General features: G+C 53.9%; 1 protein-coding gene across 2 annotated transcripts in view; it reads left to right on the top strand.

Annotated features, from left to right (window-relative positions):
- Positions 1–847: 847 nt before the first annotated feature.
- Positions 848–26,090, top strand: part of LOC143817473 (uncharacterized) — a 36,965-nt gene continuing 11,722 nt past the window's right edge. The window contains exon 1 of one of the 2 annotated variants that reach the window (XM_077298911.1): positions 848–982. The gene's annotated coding sequence lies outside the window, so the exon portion shown is untranslated. Of the gene's footprint in view, positions 983–24,136; positions 24,348–26,090 lie in introns of those variants that run through there. The other variant, XM_077298910.1, reaches the window with a different exon arrangement.

The following is a 26,090-nucleotide window of genomic DNA, read 5'->3' as shown; positions in this document are numbered from 1 at the left end:
GTGTTCAGGATCCGTGCCTCCTGCAGCTTCTCCTTCAGCCCGGTCAGTGCTTTGCCGGCGTCCTCGTACTCACGTAGCATGGCGACCACTCGGGAGGAGAAGGTACTCGTGGACTCGCCGGAGCTCCTCTCCCCCCAGGATGTTCCTGGGCTCTCCTTCCTGGGGCCTGGGGTGCCCCTGTCTCCCTCTCTGGGCGGACGATGAGCCGTCTCAGGGTTGGAGTAGGTGGGTAAGGTTTTTCTCACCCGTCCTGACCTCCTCAGTCCCTCTTGGGCCGGTTGCTGCTGCTGCTCTCTGTCCCCCACCGGCACAGACCGGGGAACAGAAGCCTGGGAAGCCATGCCGGCCTCCCAGGAAGCCTGCCTCTCCCTGGGGAGAAGAGAGGCCGACTCTGGGCCTCCTGCTGGAAGTGCTGGAGCTCACAATACAGGTGCTGCTCCTAGCAGGGTGTGACTGATTGTGGTCACCTGTCCTACAGTCACCTCCCCCAGTAATGGCTGATAACAGGGAGTAATAGCTTGTAGTCTCCTCCCCAGTAATGGCTGATAACAGGGAGTAATAGCTTGTAGTCTCCTGTCCTACAGTCACCTCCCCCACTAATGGCTGATAACAGGGAGTAATAGCTAGTAGTCTCCTGTCCTACAGTCTCCTCCCCCAGTAATGGCTGATAACAGGGAGTAACAGATTGCAGTCTCCTCCCCCAGTAATGGCTGATAACAGGGAGTAATAGATTGTTACCCATTTATTATGTTAGTGCTGATGTGACAGGTAGCAGAGTTATTACGTGTGACCTCTGCTGTTTGCGGTCTTGTTGACGTCTCGGGTTCCCTGACTTTCGGCTCAGCTGTCTTTCTCCTGGCTGTGGTTGCCGGAGCTGTGATGTAACTGGGAGGACTGGTTTCGGTCAGGATGGGGGTGTGACAGGAGAAATCATCTCAGGACATTTTTATTTTCAGTTTCGCAGGAACTCAGCGATGAGAAGGTAAGTGGACGGGACATAAGTAATGATCAGCGCTGAGGACTCCGATGTCCTGGGACAAGGTCTCGTCTGGGTGGGACAGGGAGCCACACAATATGGTGGATACAATCTGCAGAAAGTGTTTATAGTAAGGAAGCCAGAGTCAGACTGATACATTGTAACAAAGCAGCAGAGCAATCAGTGCAGCAGCCGCTGTTTACCTTACTGAGCATTGTCTGCATCGGATACTTTGTATCTGAGTCGTCCGTCAGGGCAGTGGGATACTCGGTACCGGGTCTGGTACTTAAAGGGATGTGTCACAGCAGCAACGACCCGGTCCGTGGCCCTGGGCGCCCTTGTTAAAGGGAAGGTCTTTAAAGGGGTTTTTGAAATAAAGTTTGTGACGCCACCTGTTGTATTCAGTCAGAGGTGACCAACGCTGCTTAAAGGGGTCCACTGGGGTGATGTTATGGCAGCCGGATGGTATAGCTTCCCACAGGTGCAGTAGGTCCCCAGGGCTCCGGTGAATAGATGGAGGATGGTAAGTGGTGCAGTAAAGAATGAAGGACACAGTCGTGCAGTCTTTTCACCTGGTTTACTGATGGTAGCAGGCAGCCACAGTCCAGGGCACCAGATCACAGGTACAGGCAGGGTCCGGCCGGCTTGTGAGTTCAGAGTCCAGCTTTATCAGGTGGAGTTAAAAACCTTCCAACACTGTGCTGTTATAGTCCCTTACTGCCTATGGCTTTGTAGCAAGGCCCTCACTGTTCTCTCTGTCCTTTGTGTAAGTGGGACACAAACCCGTATGACAGGTGACTCGAGCCTTTTTACAGGGTCTCTATCATGACCCGGGCTCTGTGTCTGTCTCCTGGGTGTTAGGGCTGACAGGTTACATGTAATCTAGCTGTCCTACCGGTTTCTGCTGTACCTAATAGAGTATGACACAACCCCGGTCTTCCGGTTACCGGTATCTGCGCTCTATCAGGGATCTAGCCCAGTCGCTGCTATTCCCCTTATTGTCACTCTCCTGTGCTTCGCTCTCCGGCACGTTCGCTAAAAGTTGTTCTTCCTTCTGTATTTCGGTATCTAGGAGCTACAGCACCTCTGGCTGTACGGCCCCTCACTCCTTCTGCCTCAGACTGCTCCAGTCTGCTGTCTGACACCAACTGACCAACTCTTCCTAATTGCCTAGCAACTAACTCCTCCTCCTGACCAGAGAGAGCAGCTCCCCTGAAGTCAGGTATAGAGCTCCCCCTTCTGGCCTGGAATCAGAACGGTGTTGTATGTGCTAATTACCTGTTAAGAGGAATCCTTTATCGCTTCCAAGCGTGACATCACTCTCCCCATGAGGAAAGCAATGCCACTGTGACAACCAGGACCCTGGGGCGTCGCATACCAATTTAATGAAATCTGGGAATGATATAGGGGCAGAGACCGTGATTCCAGCGATGTGTCACTTTATTTGGCTGCTTGCTGTATTTTTTTTTATAAAATCAGTTTTATCAGCAGGAGATTATCACTAGAGGAATAGTAAACCTGCTGCCATATCATCCTCCATGTTCATCAGCTCTGTATAACCCGCGCCCACCATTGATCGGCAGCTTTCTGCCTATACATAGTGCGACGGCGTTACCCTCTTCCCCAGATGGGGCATTTCAGCGATTCAGATATGCTGCAACCTTCTGATAAAGACCCAGGATTGGTCGAAACGACTTCTTTATTTTGTCACTAATTTTTTTTCTACTTGTTCTTGCTCCTTTGATGTCTGCAGATCAATAAAGTATCATCAATATATCAACTCTGAGGCTGCGGTCACACTATCAGTATTTGGTCAGTATTTTACATCAGTATTTGTAGCCAAAACCATGAGTGGAACAATTAGAGGAAAAGTAGAATAGAAACATATGCTCCACTTCTGTATTTATCACCCACTCCTGGTTTTGGCTACAAATACTGATGTAAAATACTGACCAAATACTGAAGGTGTGACGGAAGCCTGAGAGTGCGGTGGATATTCCGTGTTACTGCACAGTGTACACAGAGCTGTCAATCACTGGTGTGGGCGGAGTTACACAGAGCAGGATTTAGAGAACTGATAGATCTGCAGCAGAGAAAACTGGGATTGTATCACAACTGCAGCAACCAACCCAGCAAGTGGCACATCTCTGGAATCAGGGGCTCTGCCTACACAGTATGCAGCTCTCAGATAGGGGAACAAAAACCTGCTGACAAATTCCCTTTATTCATTCTCCAGTACCATCTTCCTTGGTGAATAACATCTGTGCCCACTACCCCCAATGTATAACATCCAGCCACTCACCCCCAATATATAACATCCAGCCCCTCACCATCAATGTATACCATCCAGCCCCTCACGCCGAGTGTATCACATCCAGCCCCTCACCCCCAATGTATAACATCCAGCCCCTCACCACCGATGTATACATCCAGCCCCTCACCCCCAGTGTATCATATCCAGCCCCTCACCTCCAATGTATAACATCCAGCCCCTCACCTCCAATGTATAACATCTAGCCCCTCACCCCCAATGGATAACATCCGGCTCCTCACCTCCTCCCCATTTTTGATAACCAGCCAAGCTAAAGCAGACAAATGGGGGCTGTTATTCTCAGGCTGGTAAGGGGCCATGGATATTGGCCCCACAGCCAAAAAATAGCAGCCCGCAGCCACCTGGATAAGGCACATCTATTACATGCTGAAATTCTGGCGCTTTGCCCGCCTCTTCCCACTTGCCCTGTAGCGGAGGCAGGTGGGCTAATATTTATGGATTTGATGTCACCTTTGTATTGTCTGGTGACATGAAGCCCACAGGTTAGTAATGGAGAGGCATCTATAAGTCACCTAGCCATTACTAATCCTATAGTTATATTGTAAATAAAGACACAGCCAGAATAAAGTCCTTTATTTGAAATCAAAAGAAAACACACTTTTCCATTTTTATTTATAAAGAATAAACAGTTATGCTCACCTAAAGCCTATTCCATTGAAGCCAACGTCTCCTGTAATTAAACAGAAATAAAAAAAAAACAACAATAACCCTCACCTGTCCGACATTCTGTCCCATGCCATAATCTATGTCTGAGAATAAATAGTTTTCAACCTCGACGTGCCAAAATGCGACCATCTGGGCCGAGTACCACTGATGAATGAGCTGCTGTGAGCACTGCATCAGTGACTAACGGTGACATCATCGAGGTTACCTCCGGTCACTGAGGCTCCGTTCTCAGCCGAACTGTGGTGACCTCAGCACCGTGAGAAAAAACATGACAGAGTTCACCGTAGTAAGCGCAGTGATTTTTTTTCTCACCGCGCTGAGGTCACATCAGTTTAGCCCGGCTGGGAGCGCATCCTCAGTGACCGGAGGTAACCTCGATGAGGTCACTTCTAGTCATTGATGCTGCGCTCACAGCAGCTCATTCCTCAGTGGTTCTCAGCCTGGACGGTCTCACCATGGGACTGTCCAAGTTGAAAACTATTTATCCCCAGACATGGATTGTGGAGTGGGACAGAACGTCAGAAAGGTGAGGGATTTTTACTATTATTATTATTATTATTACAGGAGATGTTGGGTTCAATGGAATGGGCGTTAGGTGAGTACAACTGTGTTTATTTTTAAATAAAAGTGGAAGTGTGTTTGTTTTGATTTCAAGTAAAAGACTTTATTCTGTCTGTGTCTATATTTACAATATAAATATAGGATTAGTAATGGATAAGTGTCTAAAGGTGACATCAGCCCCACAGATATTACCCGACTTGCCAGTGCTTCAGGGCAAGTGGGAAGAGCCGGGCAGAGCACCAAAATTGGCGCATCTTATAGATGTGCCTTTTTTGGGTGACTTCGGGCTGCTATTTTTAGTCTGAGAGTCAATATCCATGGCCCCCTACCAGCCTGATAATACCAGCCCCAGATGTCTGCTTTACCTTGGCTGGTTGACAAGAATTTCTTTTTTTATTTCTTTTAATTATTTAAATAACAATAAAAAAACAGCATGGGGACTCCTCTATTCTTGATAACCAGCCTTGCTGAAGCTGACAGCTGAAGACTGCAGCCCACAGCTGTCAGTCTTGCCTGGCTGGTTATCAAAAATACAGGGGAACTCACAATGTTTTTTTTCATTTATTTATAGCGCAGGCGGCGGCTGATGAACACTCCCATCAGCCACCACCTGCTCTCACTGTTATTAGTAGCAGCAGATGTATCCTGATGGGAGTAGTAGTCCCATCAGCTGCTGCCTGCTCTTGCTGTTATCAGTTGAATATAACTCTCATAATTCTCCCCTGGTCTGCTGGTGATCATGGTAGCCGTCTTCAGCACCCGGTGCCGGGGAACAGCGCTAACTGTATTGCTGCTTCCCAGGCGCCGGTACATGTGGTACTGATGTGGCAGACGCGCTGCACATGATTGCCACACGTGTGCCCCAAGAATTCACACACGGACACTGATATCTCAGGTACTGGTTTTTCCAGATACATTACAATTCTGTAAGATGGGAAACTGTAAATGATCCTGTAAAAGATTAATAGCTGCTGAGTAAAAAAACAGATTGTACTTGGATGACAAGTGAGAATCAATCGTCCCACTCTCCTGGATGAGAATGGGACCGATGATTTATACACTAGTGTGAGCGAGCCCTTAAAACTGAGCAGCACTGCACATGCTCAGTCTGAGCTCCACTCCTGCTCTATGGGGCCGCAGAGCGCTCTGCTTTTTCCAGCAGCTCCATTGAGAACGAACAGAGTAGTGGTCGGCATTCAGCCAGCCACTCTATTTTGTAGCGGGGATATAAAGTCCTCGTTTTGCCAATCGGTGCAGGTCCCAGTGGTCGCACACTCACTGATCAGCTCGTTATCACCTATCCCAAATATGGTGGTCCATATAAAGATGGTCCGTATGCTGGTGGTCCACACACTGATGGTCCATATACTCGTATGCCATAAAAAAAACACACAGATTTGCAAGGCTTCATTATAACATTGGTCGAAAAGCAATCCAATTTTTTTTATCAAATTGCACTTATCCGAGTTATATGCCAGTGTGAGCGCGGCCTTACAGAGATAAGTGCCCCATTCTGCCGGTCAGTGCAGGTCCAGCTGATGGACACCGCTCACCTTGAATAGGTGATAAAGGGATCGACTGATGTATTCATACATGGAGCATCGCTATAAGATCCAGTCTTCCCTCATCCTGAGCTTCTAGTATTCTGTACACCAGCGGTGGCCAATTTATTTTCCCGAGGGGCCACATGAGAGTCTGTGACTGTTGTGGAGGCCGAACCAATAGGATGAAATTCTGCTCAATATCAATATAATTATTACTATTTAATATTATTTGTATCACTTAATACTGAGCAAAATTAATCCCGCTGACTCGCTGCTACATATTACAATGGGGATTATAGTCACTTGTGTCCTTACTTGTAGCAGAGAATCCGCTCCAGATAACTCACTGCTTTCTACAAAATCTACAGTATAAATCATTTGCTCCCGTTATTCAGGAATTATACCTTGAAAAAGTTACACACAGTAAGATGTCTCCACAGCCAAACTACACAGCCCCAGCCACACACAGTACAATGTCCCCACACAGTACAATGCCACAACGTAGGATGCCCCCACGCACAGTACGATTCCACCACAACGTAGCATGCCCCCCACACAGTACAATGCCACAACGTAGGATGCCCCCACGCACAGTACGATTCCACCACAACGTAGCATGCCCCCCCACACAGTACAATGCCACAACGTAGGATGCCCCCACGCACAGTACGATTCCACCACAACGTAGCATGCCCCCCCACACAGTACAATGCCACAACGTAGGATGCCCCCACACAGTACAATGGCTCAACGTAGGATGCCCCCACAGCCCCAGCCACACACAGTACAATGCCCCCACAATCTTCGATGATCCCACACATCCCATGATGAGATCCCCCACACAAAAAAAATATTCAGCTTGATCCAAATCTCCTGTGGCTCTGTCTTTGCTGTGTGCACGCACACAGTACAATGCCACAACGTAGGATGCCCCCACACACAGTACGGATTCCACCACAACGTAGGATGCCCCCACACACAGTACGATTCCACCACAACGTAGGATGCCCCCACACACAGTACGATTCCACCACAACGTAGGATGCCCCCACGCACAGTACAATGCCACAACATAGGATGCCCCACTCTCAGTACGATTCAACAACGTAGGATGCCCCCACAGCCCCAGCCACACACAGTACAATGCCACAACGTAGGATGCCCCCACACACAGTATGATTCCACCACAACGTAGGATGCCCCAACAGCCCGTCACACACAGTACAATGTCCCCCACACAGTACGATTCCACAACATAGGATGCCCCCACACACAGTACAATGCCACAACGTAGGATGCCCCCAGAGCCCCAGCCACACACAGTATGATGCCCCCACACTGACAGTGTGATGGATCTCACAGCAGCCCCATACATGGTTTGATGGTCATCACAGCCCACCACACACACACACAGGACGGTCCTCACAGATAGCTGCACATGGTATGACTTTCCTCACAGCGCCCCACATGGTGTAATTGTTCTCATGGGCCCCTATACACAGTATAATCCCCCACAACACCCCAGAAAGCATTATGGTCACTACAGCCCTCTATATAGCATGAGTCTTCACATACATAGCCACTTATATACATTCACAGTCCCCCTATATACCGATGAGATCCCCCACACACAAAAAATAATCAGCTTCATCCCATTCTCCTGTGGCTCTGTCTTTGCTGTGTGCACGCACGCTCCGCACAGCAGATGCAATGTAGTGACATCATCGCTTCTGCTGTCAGTTGCTTGTACCGAATAGTGGAAGGAGCCAGCGGCTGCCTTCTCCTCCAATAGATTCACACAGGCAGGGTTGTCTCCTCCACTATATATTGGGAAGGCGGTAGGGTTGACTCCTCCATCATGTATTGGGACATCGGTAGGGTTGTGCCTCCTTCACAATATATTAGGAAGTCGGTAGGGTTGTCTCCTCCACCATATATTGGGACACCGGTAGGGTTGTGCCTCCTTCACAATATATTAGGAAGTCGGTAGGGTTGTCTCCTCCACCATAAATTGGGACACCAGTAGGGTTGTCTCCTCCACCATATATTGGGAAGTTGGTAGGGTTGCCTGTTGTGAATTGACTTTTTGGCTCCCTCTTGTGGTCACTAGTGGTATGACTCTGGGATTGTCTTTCTTCAGTTTGGAACTCACCTGGGTCGTTAGTCCAGGGGTGTCGCTATATTAACTTCCTGGATCCTTAGTCCAGTGCCTGGCATCGTTGTAATCAGATCCTTCTGTTGCTCCTGTCTGCTGGTCCTGGCTCTTTCAATATTAAGCTAAGTCTTGCTTTTTTGTTTTTTGAGTTATTTGCTTTGCTCCTATTTTTGTCCAGCTTGTACTAAATGTGATTTCTGACCTTGCTGGAAGCTCTAGGGGGCTGGTGTTCTCCCCCCGGCCGTTAGTCGGTTCGGGGGTTCTTGAATATCCAGCGTGGATATTTTAATAGGGTTTTTGCTGACCATATAAGTCATCTTACTATATTCTGCTATTAGCTAGTGGGCCTCTCTTTGCTAAATACCTAGCTCATGCTTATGTTTGTCTTTTCCTCTTACCTCACCGTTATTATTTGTTGGGGGCTTGTATCCAACTTTTGGGGTCTTTTCTCTGGAGGCAAGAAAGGTCTTTCTTTTCCCTTCTACGGTTAGTTAGTTCTCCGGCTGGCGCGAGACGTCTAGAACCAACGTAGGCACGTTCCCCGGCTGCTTCTATTTGTGGTGCTAGGATTAGATATATGGTCAGCCCAGTTACCACTGCCCTATGAGCTGGTTTTTTGTGTTTGCAGACTTGGTATTATTTCCTGAGACCCTCTGCCATTGGGGTCATAACAGTTGCCTCCTCCACCATATATTGGGAAGTCAGTAGGGTTGTCTCCTCCACCATATATTAGGAAATCGGTATGGTTGTCTCCTCCACCTCATATTTGGAAGTCAATAGGGTTGTCTCCTCCACTATATATGGGGAAGTCGGTAGGGTTGTCTCCTCCACCATATATTGGGAAGTCAGTAGGGTTGTCTCCTCCACCATATATTGGGAAGTTGGTAGGGTTGTCTCCTCCACCATATATTGGGAAGTCGGTAGGGTCGTCTCCTCCATCATATATTGGGACGCCACTAGAGTTGCCTCCTTCACCATATATTGGGAAAACGGTAGGGTTGTCTCCTCCATCATATATTGTTACGACACTAGAGTTGCCTCCTTCACTATATATTGGGAAGTCGGTAGGGTTGTCTCCTCCATCATATATTGGGAAGTCGGTAGGGTTGTCTCCTCCACCATATATTGGGAAGACGGTAGGGTTGTCTCCTCCATCATATATTGTTATGACACTAGAGTTGCCTCCTTCACTATATATTGGGAAGTCGGTAGGGTTGTCTCCTCCATCATATATTGGGAAGTCGGTAGGGTTGTCTCCTCCACCATATATTGGGAAGTCGGTAGGGTTGTCTCCTCCACCATATATTTGGAAGTCGGTAGGGTGGTCTCCTCCACCATATATTTGGAAGTCGGTAGGGTGGTCTCCTCCACCATATATTTGGAAGTCGGTAGGGTGGTCTCCTCCACCATATATTTGGAAGTCGGTAGGGTTGTGTCCTCCACTATATATTGGGAAGTCGGTAAGGTTGTCTCCTCCGCTATATATTGGGAAGTCAGTAGGGTTGTCTCCTTCGCCATATATTGGGAAGTCGGTAGGGTTGTCTCCTCCACCATATATTGGGAAGTCGGTAGGGTTGTCTCCTCCACCATATATTTGGAAGTCGGTAGGGTTGTCTCCTCCATCATATATTGGGAAGTCGGTAGGGTTGTCTCCTCCACCATATATTGGGAAGTCGGTAGGGTTGTCTCTTCCACCATATATTGGGAAGTTGGTAGGGTTGTCTCCTCCACCATATATATAACTTCTGACACGTCTGCGAAGTTCCAAGCAATAAATTTTGTATTTTCTGAAAATGAGAAATGGTCAAAATAACAAAAAAATGCATTGCTTGCAGACCTCAAATAATAATAAAAAAAACAAGTTCCCAATCATTTAGAAACAATACTAATGTTTTATCCCCTTCACGACCTTGCCCTTTTCCGTTTTTACGTTCTCGTTTTTCACTCCCCTCCTTCCCAGAGCCATAACTTTTATATTTTTCTGTCAATATGGCCATGTGAGGCCACTATTGTGCAGATATGTTCTTTTGATCGCCCGTTATTACATTTTAATGCAATGTTGCGGCGACCAAAAAAACGTAATTCTGGCATTTCAATTTTTTTTTCCTCGCTACACAGTTTAGCGATCAGGTTAATCCTTTTTTTATTGATAGATCGGGCGATTCTGAACACAGCAATACCAAATATGTGTAGGTTTGATTTTTTTTTTTATGTTTTATTTTGAATGGGGCGAAAGGGGGAGATTTAAACTTTTATATTTTTTCACCTTTTTTTTTTTTTACGTTTGCCATGCTTCTATAGCCTCCATGGGAGGCTAGGAGCTGGCACAACTCGATCGGCTCTGCTACATAGCAGCGATCACCAGATCGCTGCTATGTAGCTGAAATGCAGGCTTGCTATGAGCGCCGACCACAGCAGGGCGCTCACAGCAGGCCGGCATCAGTAACCATAGAGGTCTCAAGGACCTCTACGGTTACCATCCTGATGCATCGCCGACCCCCGATCACATGACGGGGGTTTGCGATGCGATCATTTCCGGCCGCGCGGCCGGTTAAATGCTGCTGTCAGTGTTTGACAGCGGCATTTAACTGGTTAATAGCGGCGGGCGAATCGCGATTTCACCCACCTCTAATGCGGGCACGTCAGCTGTTCAAAACAGCTGACATGTCCCGGCTTTGATGCGGGCTCACCGCCGGAGCCCACATCAAAGCAGGGGACCCGACCTCCGCAGTAATAGTACGGCGGAGGTCGGGAAGGGGTTAACTCAGGAAGAGTTCAGAAATCAATATTTTGTGGAATAACCATGATTGTTAATCACAGCTTTCATGCATCTTGGCATGCAGCCTTGCTAAAGCGTGCCCAGATCACTGATTCTCCACCAAATTTCAGTGGGTGCAAGACACTGCAGCTTGTCTGCCTCTCCAGGTTTCCGTCTAACCACTAGATGACCAGGTGGTGATCTGGGGAGGCTTCAGCAAGGCTGGAATTGGGCAGGTTAATCTTTGTAAAGGACGTATGAATCAAGCCGCATACAAGGTTATCCTGGAAAAACAGTTGATTTCTTCTGCTCAGGCAATGTTTCCCACCTGAGGACTGGTTATTCCAGCAGGACAATGCGCCATGCCACACAGCTAGGTCAATGAAGGTGTGGATGAAGGACCATCACATCAAATCCCTGTCATGGCCGCCCAATCTCCATACCTGAACCTCATTAAAAACCTCTGTAATGTAATCGAGAGGAGCACCCACAATCAGACCCTCAGCAACTGATGGCCCTTTATAAACCATCCATTAAAAAAGTGTTGTCCATGCTGCAGGAAACCGGCGGCGGTGGGACTGTGCAGCAGGCCCTGGGTGAGAGGAGAGGGTGTCCCAGCGCTGCAAGGCTGCGGGTCCTGGGCTGGAAGAAGTGGTCGGGCTTCAGGAAAACGGCCGCGTGCACAGATTGGGATCTCGCCTGAGGTCCTGCAGCCTCGCCCCACTTCTGCTGCTGGGACCCTGCCTCCTGTGATCCCCGCTCCACAACTGTGGCTACCTCCCCAATTTTCCTCTTGAAATTGTCAGTGAGATCTGAACAATTTAGTGCGGGTCTACTGGTGAGGACCCCGAGCGTTACAAATATAGAAAATAAAAAAGTTCAACCCATAGTACTCAAACCGCTTTATTAAAAACACAAATAAATAACAAAAGGAGAAAAATATAAATATATTTATACATACAAGTCTAACAATAAACTTTACAAACCAATATGTGGAACTAAGCCACGTTGGAGATAAGTAACAAAAACAAAAAGCACAAGAGTGACAGCACCGCCCCACAGCCCCCAACATGCAGCCTCACGAGTGACAGCACCGCCCCCAACATGCAGCCTCACGAGTGACAGCACCGCCCCCAACATGCAGCCTCACGAGTGACAGCACCGCCCCCAACATGCAGCCTCACGAGTGACAGCACCGCCCCCAACATGCAGCCTCACGAGTGACAGCACCGCCCCATAGCCCCCAACATGCAGCCGCACGAGTGACAGCACCGCCCCATAGCCCCCAACATGCAGCCTCACGAGTGACAGCACCGCCCCCAACATGCAGCCTCACGAGTGACAGCACCGCCCCATAGCCCCCAACATGCAGCCGCACGAGTGACAGCACCGCCCCATAGCCCCCAACATGCAGCCTCACGAGTGACAGCACCGCCCCCGACATGCAGCCTCACGAGTGACAGCACCGCCCCCAACATGCAGCCTCACGAGTGACAGCACCGCCCCCAACATGCAGCCTCACGAGTGACAGCACCGCCCCATAGCCCCCAACATGCAGCCGCACGAGTGACAGCACCGCCCCATAGCCCCCAACATGCAGCCGCACGAGTGACAGCACCGCCTCACAGCCCCCAACATGCAGCCGCATGAGTGACAGCACCGCCCCATAGCCCCCAACATGCAGCCTCACGAGTGACAGCACCGCCTCACAGCCCCCAACATACAGCCGCACGAGTGACAGCACCGCCTCACAGCCCCCAACATGCAGCCGCACGAGTGACAGCACCGCCTCACAGCCCCCAACATGCAGCCGCACGAGGGACATTCAGCTGGATTTTCTTCATATTTTATTTACATTTGGTCCCAGGGATTCGGTGCTTCGTGCCTAGAGCTTGGGTAAGCCATTTTTCTTTTCAGATATTTCATGTAGAAGGGAGTAACATCACTCCATTCACCTTGCAGAAAACCAGCATGTATCATCTCCCACCTCCCAACACAGCTCCTGCTCCTCGTGACCCCCTTCTCCCCACAGCCCCTCATCACCCTCCCTTTTGCAGTCACACTGAAGTAACATCAACCGTTTCCGAAATCCATCCTTATAGCACTCACACCGAGACAGAGTCCTGGGTCCTCATTCCCATTTATACAAGGGTCCACGGTGCGGCCCCTCACGCCTCCACGGTGCGGCCCCTCGGTCCTCTCCTCCTCGCGCCTCCACAGTGCGGCCCCTCGGTCCTCTCCTCCTCACGCCTCCACGGTGCGGCCCCTCGGTCCTCTCCTCCTCACGGTGCGGCCCGTCGGTCCTCTCCTCCTCACGCCTCCACGGTGCGGCCCCTCGGTCCTCTCCTCCTCACGCCTCCACGGTGCGGCCCCTCGGTCCTCTCCTCCCCACGCCTCCACGGTGCGGCCCCTCGGTCCTCCCCTTCCCACGCCTCCACGGTGCGGCCCCTCGCTCCTCTCCTCCCCACGCCTCCACGGTGCGGCCCCTCGGTCCTCTCCTCCTCACGCCTCCACGGTGCGGCCCCTCGGTCCTCTCCTCCCCACGCCTCCACGGTGCGGCCCCTCGGTCCTCCCCTTCCCACGCCTCCACGGTGCGGCCCCTCGCTCCTCTCCTCCCCACACCTCCACGGTGCGGCCCCTCGGTCCTCTCCTCCTCACGCCTCCACGGTGCGGCCCCTCGGTCCTCTCCTCCTCACACCTCCACGGTGCGGCCCCTCGGTCCTCCCCTCCCCACACCTCCACGGTGCGGCCCCTCGGTCCTCTCCTCCTCACGCCTCCACGGTGCGGCCCCTCGGTCCTCTCCTCCTCACGCCTCCACGGTGCGGCCCCTCGGTCCTCTCCTCCTCACGCCTCCACGGTGCGGCCCCTCGGTCCTCTCCTCCTCACGCCTCCACGGTGCGGCCCCTCGGTCCTCTCCTCCTCACACCTCCACGGTGCGGCCCCTCGGTCCTCCCCTCCCCACACCTCCACGATGCGGCCCCTCGGTCCTCTCCTCCTCACACCTCCACGGTGCGGCCCCTCGGTCCTCTCCTCCTCACACCTCCACGGTGCGGCCCCTCGGTCCTCTCCTCCTCACACCTCCACGGTGCGGCCCCTCGGTCCTCTCCTCCCCACACCTCCACGGTGCGGCCCCTCGGTCCTCTCCTCCTCACACCTCCACGGTGCGGCCCCTCGGTCCTCTCCTCCCCACACCTCCACGGTGCGGCCCCTCGGTCCTCTCCTCCTTACACCTCCACGGTGCGGCCCCTCGGTCCTCTTCTCCTCACACCTCCACGGTGCAGCCCCTCGGTCCTCTCCTCCTCACACCTCCACGGTGCGGCCCCTCTGTCCTCTCCTCACACGGCTCCATGCTGCAGCCCCTCGGTCCTCTCCTCCTCACACCTCCACGGTGCGGCCCCTCGGTCCTCTCCTCCTCACACCTCCACGGTGCGGCCCCTCGGTCCTCTCCTCCTCACACCTCCACGGTGCGGCCCCTCGGTCCTCTCCTCCCCACACCTCCACGGTGCGGCCCCTCGGTCCTCTCCTCCCCACACCTCCACGGTGCGGCCCCTCGGTCCTCTCCTCCCCACACCTCCACGGTGCGGCCCCTCGGTCCTCTCCTCCCCACACCTCCACGGTGCGGCCCCTCGGTCCTCTCCTCCCCACACCTCCACGGTGCGGCCCCTCGGTCCTCTCCTCCTCACACCTCCACGGTGCGGCCCCTCGGTCCTCTCCTCCTCACACCTCCACGGTGCGGCCCCTCGGTCCTCTCCTCCCCACACCTCCACGGTGCGGCCCCTCGGTCCTCTCCGCCTTACACCTCCACGGTGCGGCCCCTCGGTCCTCTCCTCCACGGTGCGGCCCCTCGGTCCTCTCCTCACACCTCCACGGTGCGGCCCCTCGGTCCTCTCCTCCCCACACCTCCACGGTGCAGCCCCTCGGTCCTCTCCTCCTTACACCTCCACGGTGCGGCCCCTCGGTCCTCTCCTCCTCCACGGTGCGGCCCCTCGGTCCTCTCCTCACACCTCCACGGTGCGGCCCCTCGGTCCTCTCCTCCCCACACCTCCACGGTGCGGCCCCTCGGTCCTCTCCTCCCCACCTCCACGGTGCGGCCCCTCGGTCCTCTCCTCCTCACACCTCCACGGTGCGGCCCCTCGGTCCTCTCCTCCCCACACCTCCACGGTGCGGCCCCTCGGTCCTCTCCTCCTTACACCTCCACGGTGCGGCCCCTCGGTCCTCTCCTCCTCCACGGTGCGGCCCCTCGGTCCTCTCCTCACACCTCCACGGTGCGGCCCCTCGGTCCTCTCCTCCCCACACCTCCACGGTGCAGCCCCTCGGTCCTCTCCTCCTTACACCTCCACGGTGCGGCCCCTCGGTCCTCTCCTCCTCCACGGTGCGGCCCCTCGGTCCTCTCCTCACACCTCCACGGTGCGGCCCCTCGGTCCTCTCCTCCCCACACCTCCTCCACGGTGCAGCCCCTCGGTCCTCTCCTCCTTACACCTCCACGGTGCAGCCCCTCGGTCCTCTCCTCCCCACACCTCCTCCACGGTGCGGCCCCTCGGTCCTCTCCTCCCCACACCTCCACGGTGCGGCCCCTCGGTCCTCTCCTCCCCACACCTCCACGGTGCGGCCCCTCGGTCCTCTCCTCCCCACACCTCCACGGTGCGGCCCCTCGGTCCTCTCCTCCCCACACCTCCACGGTGCGGCCCCTCGGTCCTCTCCTCCTTACACCTCCACGGTGCGGCCCCTCGGTCCTCTCCTCCTCACACCTCCACGGTGCGGCCCCTCGGTCCTCTCCTCCTTACACCTCCATGGTGCGGCCCCTCGGTCCTCTCCTCCCCACACCTCCACGGTGCGGCCCCTCGGTCCTCTCCGCCTTACACCTCCACGGTGCGGCCCCTCGGTCCTCTCCTCCTCCACGGTGCGGCCCCTCGGTCCTCTCCTCACACCTCCACGGTGCGGCCCCTCGGTCCTCTCCTCCCCACACCTCCACGGTGCAGCCCCTCGGTCCTCTCCTCCTTACACCTCCACGGTGCGGCCCCTCGGTCCTCTCCTCCTCCACGGTGCGGCCCCTCGGTCCTCTCCTCACACCTCCACGGTGCGGCCCCTCGGTCCTCTCCTCCCCACACCTCCACGGTGCGGCCCCTCGGTCCTCTCCTCCTCACACCTCCACGGTGCGGCCCCTCGGTCCTCTCCTCCCCACACCTCCACGGTGCGGCCCCTCGGTCCTCTCCTCCTTACACCTCCACGGTGCGGCCCCTCGGTCCTCTCCTCCTCCACGGTGCGGCCCCTCGGTCCTCTCCTCACACCTCCACGGTGCGGCCCCTCGGTCCTCTCCTCCCCACACCTCCACGGTGCGGCCCCTCGGTCCTCTCCTCCTCACACCTCCACGGTGCGGCCCCTCGGTCCTCTCCTCCCCACACCTCCACGGTGCGGCCCCTCGGTCCTCTCCTCCTTACACCTCCACGGTGCGGCCCCTCGGTCCTCTCCTCCTCCACGGTGCGGCCCCTCGGTCCTCTCCTCCCCACACCTCCACGGTGCGGCCCCTCGGTCCTCTCCTCCCCACACCTCCACGGTGCAGCCCCTCGGTCCTCTCCTCCTTACACCTCCACGGTGCGGCCCCTCGGTCCTCTCCTCCTGCACGGTGCGGCCCCTCGGTCCTCTCCTCCCCACACCTCCACGGTGCGGCCCCTCGGTCCTCTCCTCCCCACACCTCCACGGTGCAGCCCCTCGGTCCTCTCCTCCTTACACCTCCACGGTGCGGCCCCTCGGTCCTCTCCTCCCCACACCTCCACGGTGCGGCCCCTCGGTCCTTTCCTCCTCACGCCTCCACGGTACGGCCCCTCGGTCCTCTCCTCCCCACACCTCCACGGTGCGGCCCCTCGGTCCTCTCCTCCCCACACCTCCACGGTGCAGCCCCTCGGTCCTCTCCTCCTTACACCTCCACGGTGCGGCCCCTCGGTCCTCTCCTCACACCTCCACGGTGCGGCCCCTCGGTCCTCTCCTCCCCACACCTCCTCCACGGTGCAGCCCCTCGGTCCTCTCCTCCTCACACCTCCTCCACGGTGCAGCCCCTCGGTCCTCTCCTCCTTACACCTCCACGGTGCAGCCCCTCGGTCCTCTCCTCCCCACACCTCCTCCACGGTGCAGCCCCTCGGTCCTCTCCTCCTCACATCTCCGTGCTGCAGCCCTTATCTCCCTCCTCTCCAGCAAGATCCTCATTCCTCAGCACAGCGCCGCTCGTGTACAGTGAAGAGTCAGGCCCCGCCCCTTCCGGTGACATCTTTACCTCACAGACTGCACACAGCACTGGGCGTCTAGAGCGGAGCGGCTTTTTTGAGGTAATGATGTCACCGGAAGGGGCGGGGCCTGACTCTGTTCACTGTACACGAGCAGCTCTGTGCTGAGGATCATGCTGGAGATCAGGGGCTGCAGCACGGAGCCGTGTGAGGAGGAGAGGACCGAGGGGCTGCAGCACGGAGCCGTGTGAGGAGGAGAGGACCGAGGGGCTGCAGCACGGAGCCGTGCACAGATGGGAATGAGGACTCAAGACTCGGTGTGAGTGCTCTGAGGATGGGTTTTGGAAAGTGTTCATGTAACTTGAGTGGGGCTGCATAAGGAAGATGATGAGGGGCTGTGCGGGGAATGGGGGATGATGGGGGGTGGTGAGGGGCTGTGTGGAGAATGGGGGTGATGAGGGGCTGTGCGGAGAATGGGGGGTGATGATGGGAAGTCGGTAGGGTTGTCTCCTCCACCATATATTGGGAAGTCGGTAGGGTTGTCTCCTCCACCATATATTGGGAAGTCGGTAGGGTTGTCTCCTCCACCATATATTGGGAAGTCAGTAGGGTTGTCTCCTCCATCATATATTGGGAAGTCAGTAGGGTTGTCTCCTCCACCATATATTGGGAAGTCGGTAGGGTTGTCTCTTCCACCATATATTGGGAAGTCAGTAGGGTTGTCTCCTCCACCATATATTGGGAAGTCGGTAGGGTTGTCTCCTCCACCATATATTGGGAAGTCGGTAGGGTTGTCTCCTCCACCATATATTGGGAAGTCGGTAGGGTTGTCTCTTCCACCATATATTGGGAAGTCAGTAGGGTTGTCTCCTCCACCATATATTGGGAAGTCGGTAGGGTTGTCTCTTCCACCATATATTGGGAAGTCAGTAGGGTTGTCTCCTTCGCCATATATTGGGAAGTCGGTAGGGTTGTCTCCTCCGCCATATATTGGGAAGTCAGTAGGGTTGTCTCCTCCACCATATATTGGGAAGTCGGTAGGGTTGTCTCTTCCACCATATATTGGGAAGTCGGTAGGGTTGTCTCTTCCACCATATATTGGGAAGTCGGTAGGGTTGTCTCCTTCGCCATATATTGGGAAGTCGGTAGGGTTGTCTCCTCCACCATATATTGGGAAGTCAGTAGGGTTGCCTCCTCCACCATATATTGGGAAGTCGGTAGGGTGGTCTCCTCCGCTATATATTGGGAAGTCAGTAGGGTTGTCTCCTTCGCCATATATTGGGAAGTCGGTAGGGTTGTCTCCTCCGCCATATATTGGGAAGTCGGTAGGGTTGTCTCCTCCACCATATATTGGGAAGTCAGTAGGGTTGTCTCCTCCACCATATATTGGGAAGTCGGTAGGGTTGTCTCCTCCACCATATATTGGGAAGTCGGTAGGGTTGTCTCTTCCACCATATATTGGGAAGTCAGTAGGGTTGTCTCCTCCACCATATATTGGGAAGTCGGTAGGGTTGTCTCTTCCACCATATATTGGGAAGTCAGTAGGGTTGTCTCCTTCGCCATATATTGGGAAGTCGGTAGGGTTGTCTCCTCCGCCATATATTGGGAAGTCAGTAGGGTTGTCTCCTCCACCATATATTGGGAAGTCGGTAGGGTTGTCTCTTCCACCATATATTGGGAAGTCGGTAGGGTTGTCTCTTCCACCATATATTGGGAAGTCGGTAGGGTTGTCTCCTTCGCCATATATTGGGAAGTCGGTAGGGTTGTCTCCTCCACCATATATTGGGAAGTCAGTAGGGTTGCCTCCTCCACCATATATTGGGAAGTCGGTAGGGTGGTCTCCTCCGCTATATATTGGGAAGTCAGTAGGGTTGTCTCCTTCGCCATATATTGGGAAGTCGGTAGGGTTGTCTCCTCCGCCATATATTGGGAAGTCGGTAGGGTTGTCTCCTCCACCATATATTGGGAAGTCGGTAGGGTTGTCTCTTCCACCATATATTGGGAAGTCGGTAGGGTTGTCTCCTCCACCATATATTGGGAAGTCGGTAGGGTTGTCTCTTCCACCATATATTGGGAAGTCGGTAGGGTTGTCTCCTCCACCATATATTGGGAAGTCGGTAGGGTTGTCTCTTCCACCATATATTGGGAAGTCGGTAGGGTTGTCTCTTCCACCATATATTGGGAAGTCGGTAGGGTTGTCTCCTCCACCATATATTGGGAAGTCGGTAGGGTTGTCTCCTCCACCATATATTGGGAAGTCGGTAGGGTTGTCTCCTCCACCATATATTGGGAAGTCGGTAGGGTTGTCTCTTCCACCATATATTGGGAAGTCGGTAGGGTTGTCTCCTCCACCATATATTGGGAAGTCGGTAGGGTTGTCTCCTCCACCATATATTGGGAAGTCGGTAGGGTTGTCTCCTCCACCATATATTTGGAAGTCGGTAGGGTTGTCTCCTCCACCATATATTTGGAAGTCGGTAGGGTTGTCTCCTCCACCATATATTGGGAAGTCGGTAGGGTTGTCTCCTCCACCATATATTGGGAAGTCGGTAGGGTTGTCTCCTCCACCATATATTGGGAAGTCGGTAGGGTTGTCTCCTCCACCATATATTGGGAAGTCGGTAGGGTTGTCTCCTCCACCATATATTTGGAAGTCGGTAGGGTTGTCTCCTCCACCATATATTGGGAAGTCGGTAGGGTTGTCTCCTTTACCATATATTGGGAAGTCGGTAGGGTTGTCTCCTCCACCATATATTTGGAAGTCGGTAGGGTTGTCTCCTCCACCATATATTGGGAAGTCGGTAGGGTTGTCTCCTCCACCATATATTGGGAAGTCGGTAGGGTTGTCTCCTCCACCATATATTGGGAAGTCGGTAGGGTTGTCTCCTCCATCATATATTGGGAAGTCGGTAGGGTTGTCTCCTCCATCATATATTGGGAAGTCGGTAGGGTTGTCTCCTCCATCATATATTGGGAAGTCGGTAGGGTTGTCTCCTCCATCATATATTGGGAAGTCGGTAGGGTTGTCTCCTCCATCATATATTGGGAAGTCGGTAGGGTTGTCTCCTCCATCATATATTTGGAAGTCGGTAGGGTTGTCTCCTCCATCATATATTGGGAAGTCGGTAGGGTTGTCTCTTCCACCATATATTGGGAAGTCGGTAGGGTTGTCTCCTCCACCATATATTGGGAAGTCGGTAGGGTTGTCTCCTCCACTATATATTGGGAAGTCGGTAGGGTTGTCTCCTCCATCATATATTGGGAAGTCGGTAGGGTTGTCTCCTCCATCATATATTTGGAAGTCGGTAGGGTTGTCTCCTCCATCATATATTGGGAAGTCGGTAGGGTTGTCTCTTCCACCATATATTGGGAAGTCGGTAGGGTTGTCTCCTCCACCATATATTGGGAAGTCGGTAGGGTTGTCTCTTCCACCATATATTGGGAAGTTGGTAGGGTTGTCTCCTCCACCATATATATAACTTCTGACACGTCTGCGAAGTTCCAAGCAATAAATTTTGTATTTTCTGAAAATGAGAAATGGTCAAAATAACAAAAAAATGCATTGCTTGCAGACCTCAAATAATAATAAAAAAAACAAGTTCCCAATCATTTAGAAACCACAATACTAATGTTTTAACCCCTTCACGACCTTGCCCTTTTCCGTTTTTGCGTTCTCGTTTTTCACTCCCCTCCTTCCCAGAGCCATAACTTTTATATTTTTCCGTCAATATGGCCATGTGAGGCCACTATTGTGTAGATATGTTCTTTTGATCGCCTGTTATTACATTTTAATGCAATGTTGCGGCGACCAAAAAAACGTAATTCTGGCATTTCAATTTTTTTTTCCTCGCTACACCGTTTAGCGATCAGGTTAATCCTTTTTTTATTGATAGATCGGGCGATTCTGAACACAGCAATACCAAATATGTGTAGGTTTGATTTTTTTTTTTATGTTTTATTTTGAATGGGGCGAAAGGGGGAGATTTAAACTTTTATATTTTTTCACCTTTTTTTTTTTTACGTTTGCCATGCTTCTATAGCCTCCATGGGAGGCTAGGAGCTGGCACAACTCGATCGGCTCTGCTACATAGCAGCGATCACCAGATCGCTGCTACATAGCAGCGATCACCAGATCGCTGCTATGTAGCTGAAATGCAGGCTTGCTATGAGCGCCGACCACAGCAGGGCGCTCACAGCAGGCCGGCATCAGTAACCATAGAGGTCTCAAGGACCTCTACGGTTACCATCCTGATGCATCGCCGACCCCCGATCACATGACGGGGGTTTGCGATGCGATCATTTCCGGCCGCGCGGCCGGTTAAATGCTGCTGTCAGTGTTTGACAGCGGCATTTAACTGGTTAATAGCGGCGGGCGAATCGCGATTTCACCCACCTCTAATGCGGGCACGTCAGCTGTTCAAAACAGCTGACATGTCCCGGCTTTGATGCGGGCTCACCGCCGGAGCCCACATCAAAGCAGGGGACCCGACCTCCGCAGTAATAGTACGGCGGAGGTCGGGAAGGGGTTAACTCAGGAAGAGTTCAGAAATCAATATTTTGTGGAATAACCATGATTGTTAATCACAGCTTTCATGCATCTTGGCATGCAGCCTTGCTAAAGCGTGCCCAGATCACTGATTCTCCACCAAATTTCAGTGGGTGCAAGACACTGCAGCTTGTCTGCCTCTCCAGGTTTCCGTCTAACCACTAGATGACCAGGTGGTGATCTGGGGAGGCTTCAGCAAGGCTGGAATTGGGCAGGTTAATCTTTGTAAAGGACGTATGAATCAAGCCGCATACAAGGTTATCCTGGAAAAACAGTTGATTTCTTCTGCTCAGGCAATGTTTCCCACCTGAGGACTGGTTATTCCAGCAGGACAATGCGCCATGCCACACAGCTAGGTCAATGAAGGTGTGGATGAAGGACCATCACATCAAATCCCTGTCATGGCCGCCCAATCTCCATACCTGAACCTCATTAAAAACCTCTGTAATGTAATCGAGAGGAGCACCCACAATCAGACCCTCAGCAACTGATGGCCCTTTATAAACCATCCATTAAAAAAGTGTTGTCCATGCTGCAGGAAACCGGCGGCGGTGGGACTGTGCAGCAGGCCCTGGGTGAGAGGAGAGGGTGTCCCAGCGCTGCAAGGCTGCGGGTCCTGGGCTGGAAGAAGTGGTCGGGCTTCAGGAAAACGGCCGCGTGCACAGATTGGGATCTCGCCTGAGGTCCTGCAGCCTCGCCCCACTTCTGCTGCTGGGACCCTGCCTCCTGTGATCCCCGCTCCACAACTGTGGCTACCTCCCCAATTTTCCTCCAAAATTTGCCTCTTGAAATTGTCAGTGAGATCTGAACAATTTAGTGCGGGTCTACTGGTGAGGGCCCCGAGCGTTACAAATATAGAAAATAAAAAAAGTTCAACCCATAGTTCTCAAACCGCTTTATTAAAAACACAAATAAATAACAAAAGGAGAAAAATATAAATATATTTATACATACAAGTCTAACAATAAACTTTACAAACCAATATGTGGAACTAAGCCACGTTGGAGATAAGTAACAAAAACAAAAAGCACAAGAGTGACAGCACCGCCCCCAACATGCAGCCGCACGAGTGACAGCACCGCCTCACAGCCCCCAACATGCAGCCGCACGAGGGACATTCAGCTGGATTTTCTTCATATTTTATTTACATTTGGTCCCAGGGATTCGGTGCTTCGTGCCTAGAGCTTGGGTAAGCCATTTTTCTTTTCAGATATTTCATGTACAAGGGAGTAACATCACTCCATTCACCTTGCAGAAAACCAGCATGTATCATCTCCCACCTCCCAACACAGCTCCTGCTCCTCGTGACCCCCTTCTCCCCACAGCCCCTCATCACCCTCCCTTTTGCAGTCACACTGAAGTAACATCAACCGTTTCCGAAATCCATCCTTATAGCACTCACACCGAGACAGAGTCCTGGGTCCTCATTCCCATTTATACAAGGGTCCACGGTGCGGCCCCTCACGCCTCCACGGTGCGGCCCCTCGGTCCTCTCCTCCTCACGCCTCCACGGTGCGGCCCCTCGGTCCTCTCCTCCTCACGGTGCGGCCCCTCGGTCCTCTCCTCCTCACGCCTCCACGGTGCGGCCCCTCGGTCCTCTCCTCCTCACGCCTCCACGGTGCGGCCCCTCGGTCCTCTCCTCCCCACGCCTCCACGGTGCGGCCCCTCGGTCCTCCCCTCCCCACGCCTCCACGGTGCGGCCCCTCGGTCCTCCCCTCCCCACGCCTCCACGGTGCGGCCCCTCGCTCCTCTCCTCCCCACGCCTCCACGGTGCGGCCCCTCGGTCCTCTCCTCCTCACGCCTCCACGGTGCGGCCCCTCGGTCCTCTCCTCCTCCACGGTGCGGGTCCTCTCCTCACACCTCCACGGTGTGGCCCCTCGGTCCTCTCCTCCCCACACCTCCACGGTGCAGCCCCTCGGTCCTCTCCTCCTTACACCTCCACGGTGCGGCCCCTCGGTCCTCTCCTCCTTACACCTCCACGGTGCGGCCCCTCGGTCCTCTCCTCCTTACACCTCCACGGTGCGGCCCCTCGGTCCTCTCCTCCTTACACCTCCACGGTGCGGCCCCTCGGTCCTCTCCTCCTTACACCTCCACGGTGCAGCCCCTCGGTCCTCTCCTCCCCACACCTCCTCCACGGTGCAGCCCCTCGGTCCTCTCCTCCCCACACCTCCTCCACGGTGCAGCCCCTCGGTCCTCTCCTCCTCACATCTCCGTGCTGCAGCCCTTATCTCCCTCCTCTCCAGCAAGATCCTCATTCCTCAGCACAGCGCCGCTCGTGTACAGTGAAGAGTCAGGCCCCGCCCCTTCCGGTGACATCTTTACCTCACAGACTGCACACTGCACTGGGCGTCTAGAGCGGAGCGGCTTTTTTGAGGTAATGATGTCACCGGAAGGGGCGGGGCCTGACTCTGTTCACTGTACACGAGCAGCGCTGTGCTGAGGATCATGCTGGAGATCAGGGGCTGCAGCACGGAGCCGTGTGAGGAGGAGAGGACCGAGGGGCTGCAGCACGGAGCCGTGTGAGGAGGAGAGGACCGAGGGGCTGCAGCACGGAGCCGTGCACAGATGGGAATGAGGACTCAAGACTCGGTGTGAGTGCTCTGAGGATGGGTTTTGGAAAGTGTTCATGTAACTTGAGTGGGGCTGCATAAGGAAGATGATGAGGGGCTGTGCGGGGAATGGGGGATGATGAGGGGCTGTGTGGGGAATGTGGAGAATGGGGGTGATGAGGGGCTGGGTGGAGATGGGGGGTGGTGAGGGGCTGTGTGGAGATGGGGGGGTGATGAGGGGCTGTGTGGAGATGGGGGGTGATGAGGGGCTGTGTGGAGATGGGGGTGATGAGGGGCTGTGCGGAGAATGGGGGCGATGAGGGGCTGTGCGGAGATGGGGGGTGATGATGGGCTGGGCGGAGATGGGTGGTGAGGGGCTGGGCGGAGATGGGGGGTGATGAGGGGCTGTGTGGAGAATGGGGGTGGTGAGGGGCTGTGTGGAGAAAGGGGGTGGTGAGGGGCTGTGTGGAGAATGGGGGTGATGAGGGGCTGTGTGGAGAGGGGGGTGATGAGGGGCTGTGTGGAGATGGGGGGTGATGAGGGGCTGTGTGGAGATGGGGGGTGATGAGGGGCTGTGTGGAGATGGGGGGTGATGAGGGGCTGTGTGGAGATGGGGGGTGATGAGGGGCTGTGTGGAGATGGGGGGTGATGAGGGGCTGGGCGGAGATAGGGGGGTGGTGAGGGGCTGTGTGCAGAATGGGGGTGATGAGGGGCTGTGTGGAGAATGGGGGTGATGAGGGGCTGGGCGGAAATGAGGGTGATGAGGGGCTGTGAGGAGATGGGAGGTGATGAGGGGCTGTGCGGGGAATGGGGGATGATGAGGGGCTGTGCGGGGAATGGGGGATGATGAGGGGCTGTGCGGGGAATGGGGGATGATGAGGGGCTGTGCGGGGAATGGGGGTGATGAGGGGCTGTGTGGGGAATGTGGAGAATGGGGGTGATGAGGGGCTGGGCGGAGATGAGGGTGATGAGGGGCTGTGCAGAGAAGGGGGAGTGAGAAAAAGTCTTTCGGTGCAGCGGTCAGTTCACCGGAAGAAATTTTTCAAACTGAACTGCGGTGAACTCTCTGAGCTCAGCGCTGCATCGTTAGACTTTCTCACTGTGGTAGTGGGGATCTCACCGGATTACAGCCCGCAGCTGTCAGTTTTGCTTGTATCGTTATCAAAATACAGGGGATCCCACACGGTTTTTTTTTTCTAATTACCGTCTTTTTCTGATGCGCAGCTGTTTCGCAGATGCTCGGTGGTGCGGGGGCTCTGCCAATATTTTGGGAAATCCTGGAGCCCACACACCTCCATCCCAGACTGATGCACGGCAGTTTCAGAGATGTTCGGTGGTGCGGGGGCCCCACCAACATTTTGTGAAAACCCGAAAACCCTTGCACTCATATTGCTGTAATGATGTGGTCTCCAGGAAAATGGCCGATGGAGGCGGTGTAAATTGAGATCTCTGTGCCGAAATCTCATTCTGCGCATGCGCCACTTCCAGCAGCTATTTTCCCGGAGACCACAGCATTACAGAAATGGAAGTGCAAGGGCTCCGGGGTTTCACAAAATGTTGGTGGAGCCCCCGCACCACCGAACATCTCCAAAACTGCCGCACACCATTCTGGAATGGATGTGTGGGGCCTTTCACAAAATGGCAGAGCCCCCGCACCACCGAACATCTCCAAAACTGCCGCAGACCATTCTGGGATGAGTCAGATCATCACCAGACCACCGTACACCCCCTGTGACCCCGCTCCAACAGCACTCCCGATCACACCCCCCCCATTTAAGCTGAAGG

Source organism: Ranitomeya variabilis, chromosome 3 (assembly GCF_051348905.1).
Source record: "Ranitomeya variabilis isolate aRanVar5 chromosome 3, aRanVar5.hap1, whole genome shotgun sequence".
Lineage (NCBI taxonomy): Eukaryota > Metazoa > Chordata > Amphibia > Anura > Dendrobatidae > Ranitomeya > Ranitomeya variabilis.
This window is presented reverse-complemented; position numbering and strand designations above follow the sequence as displayed.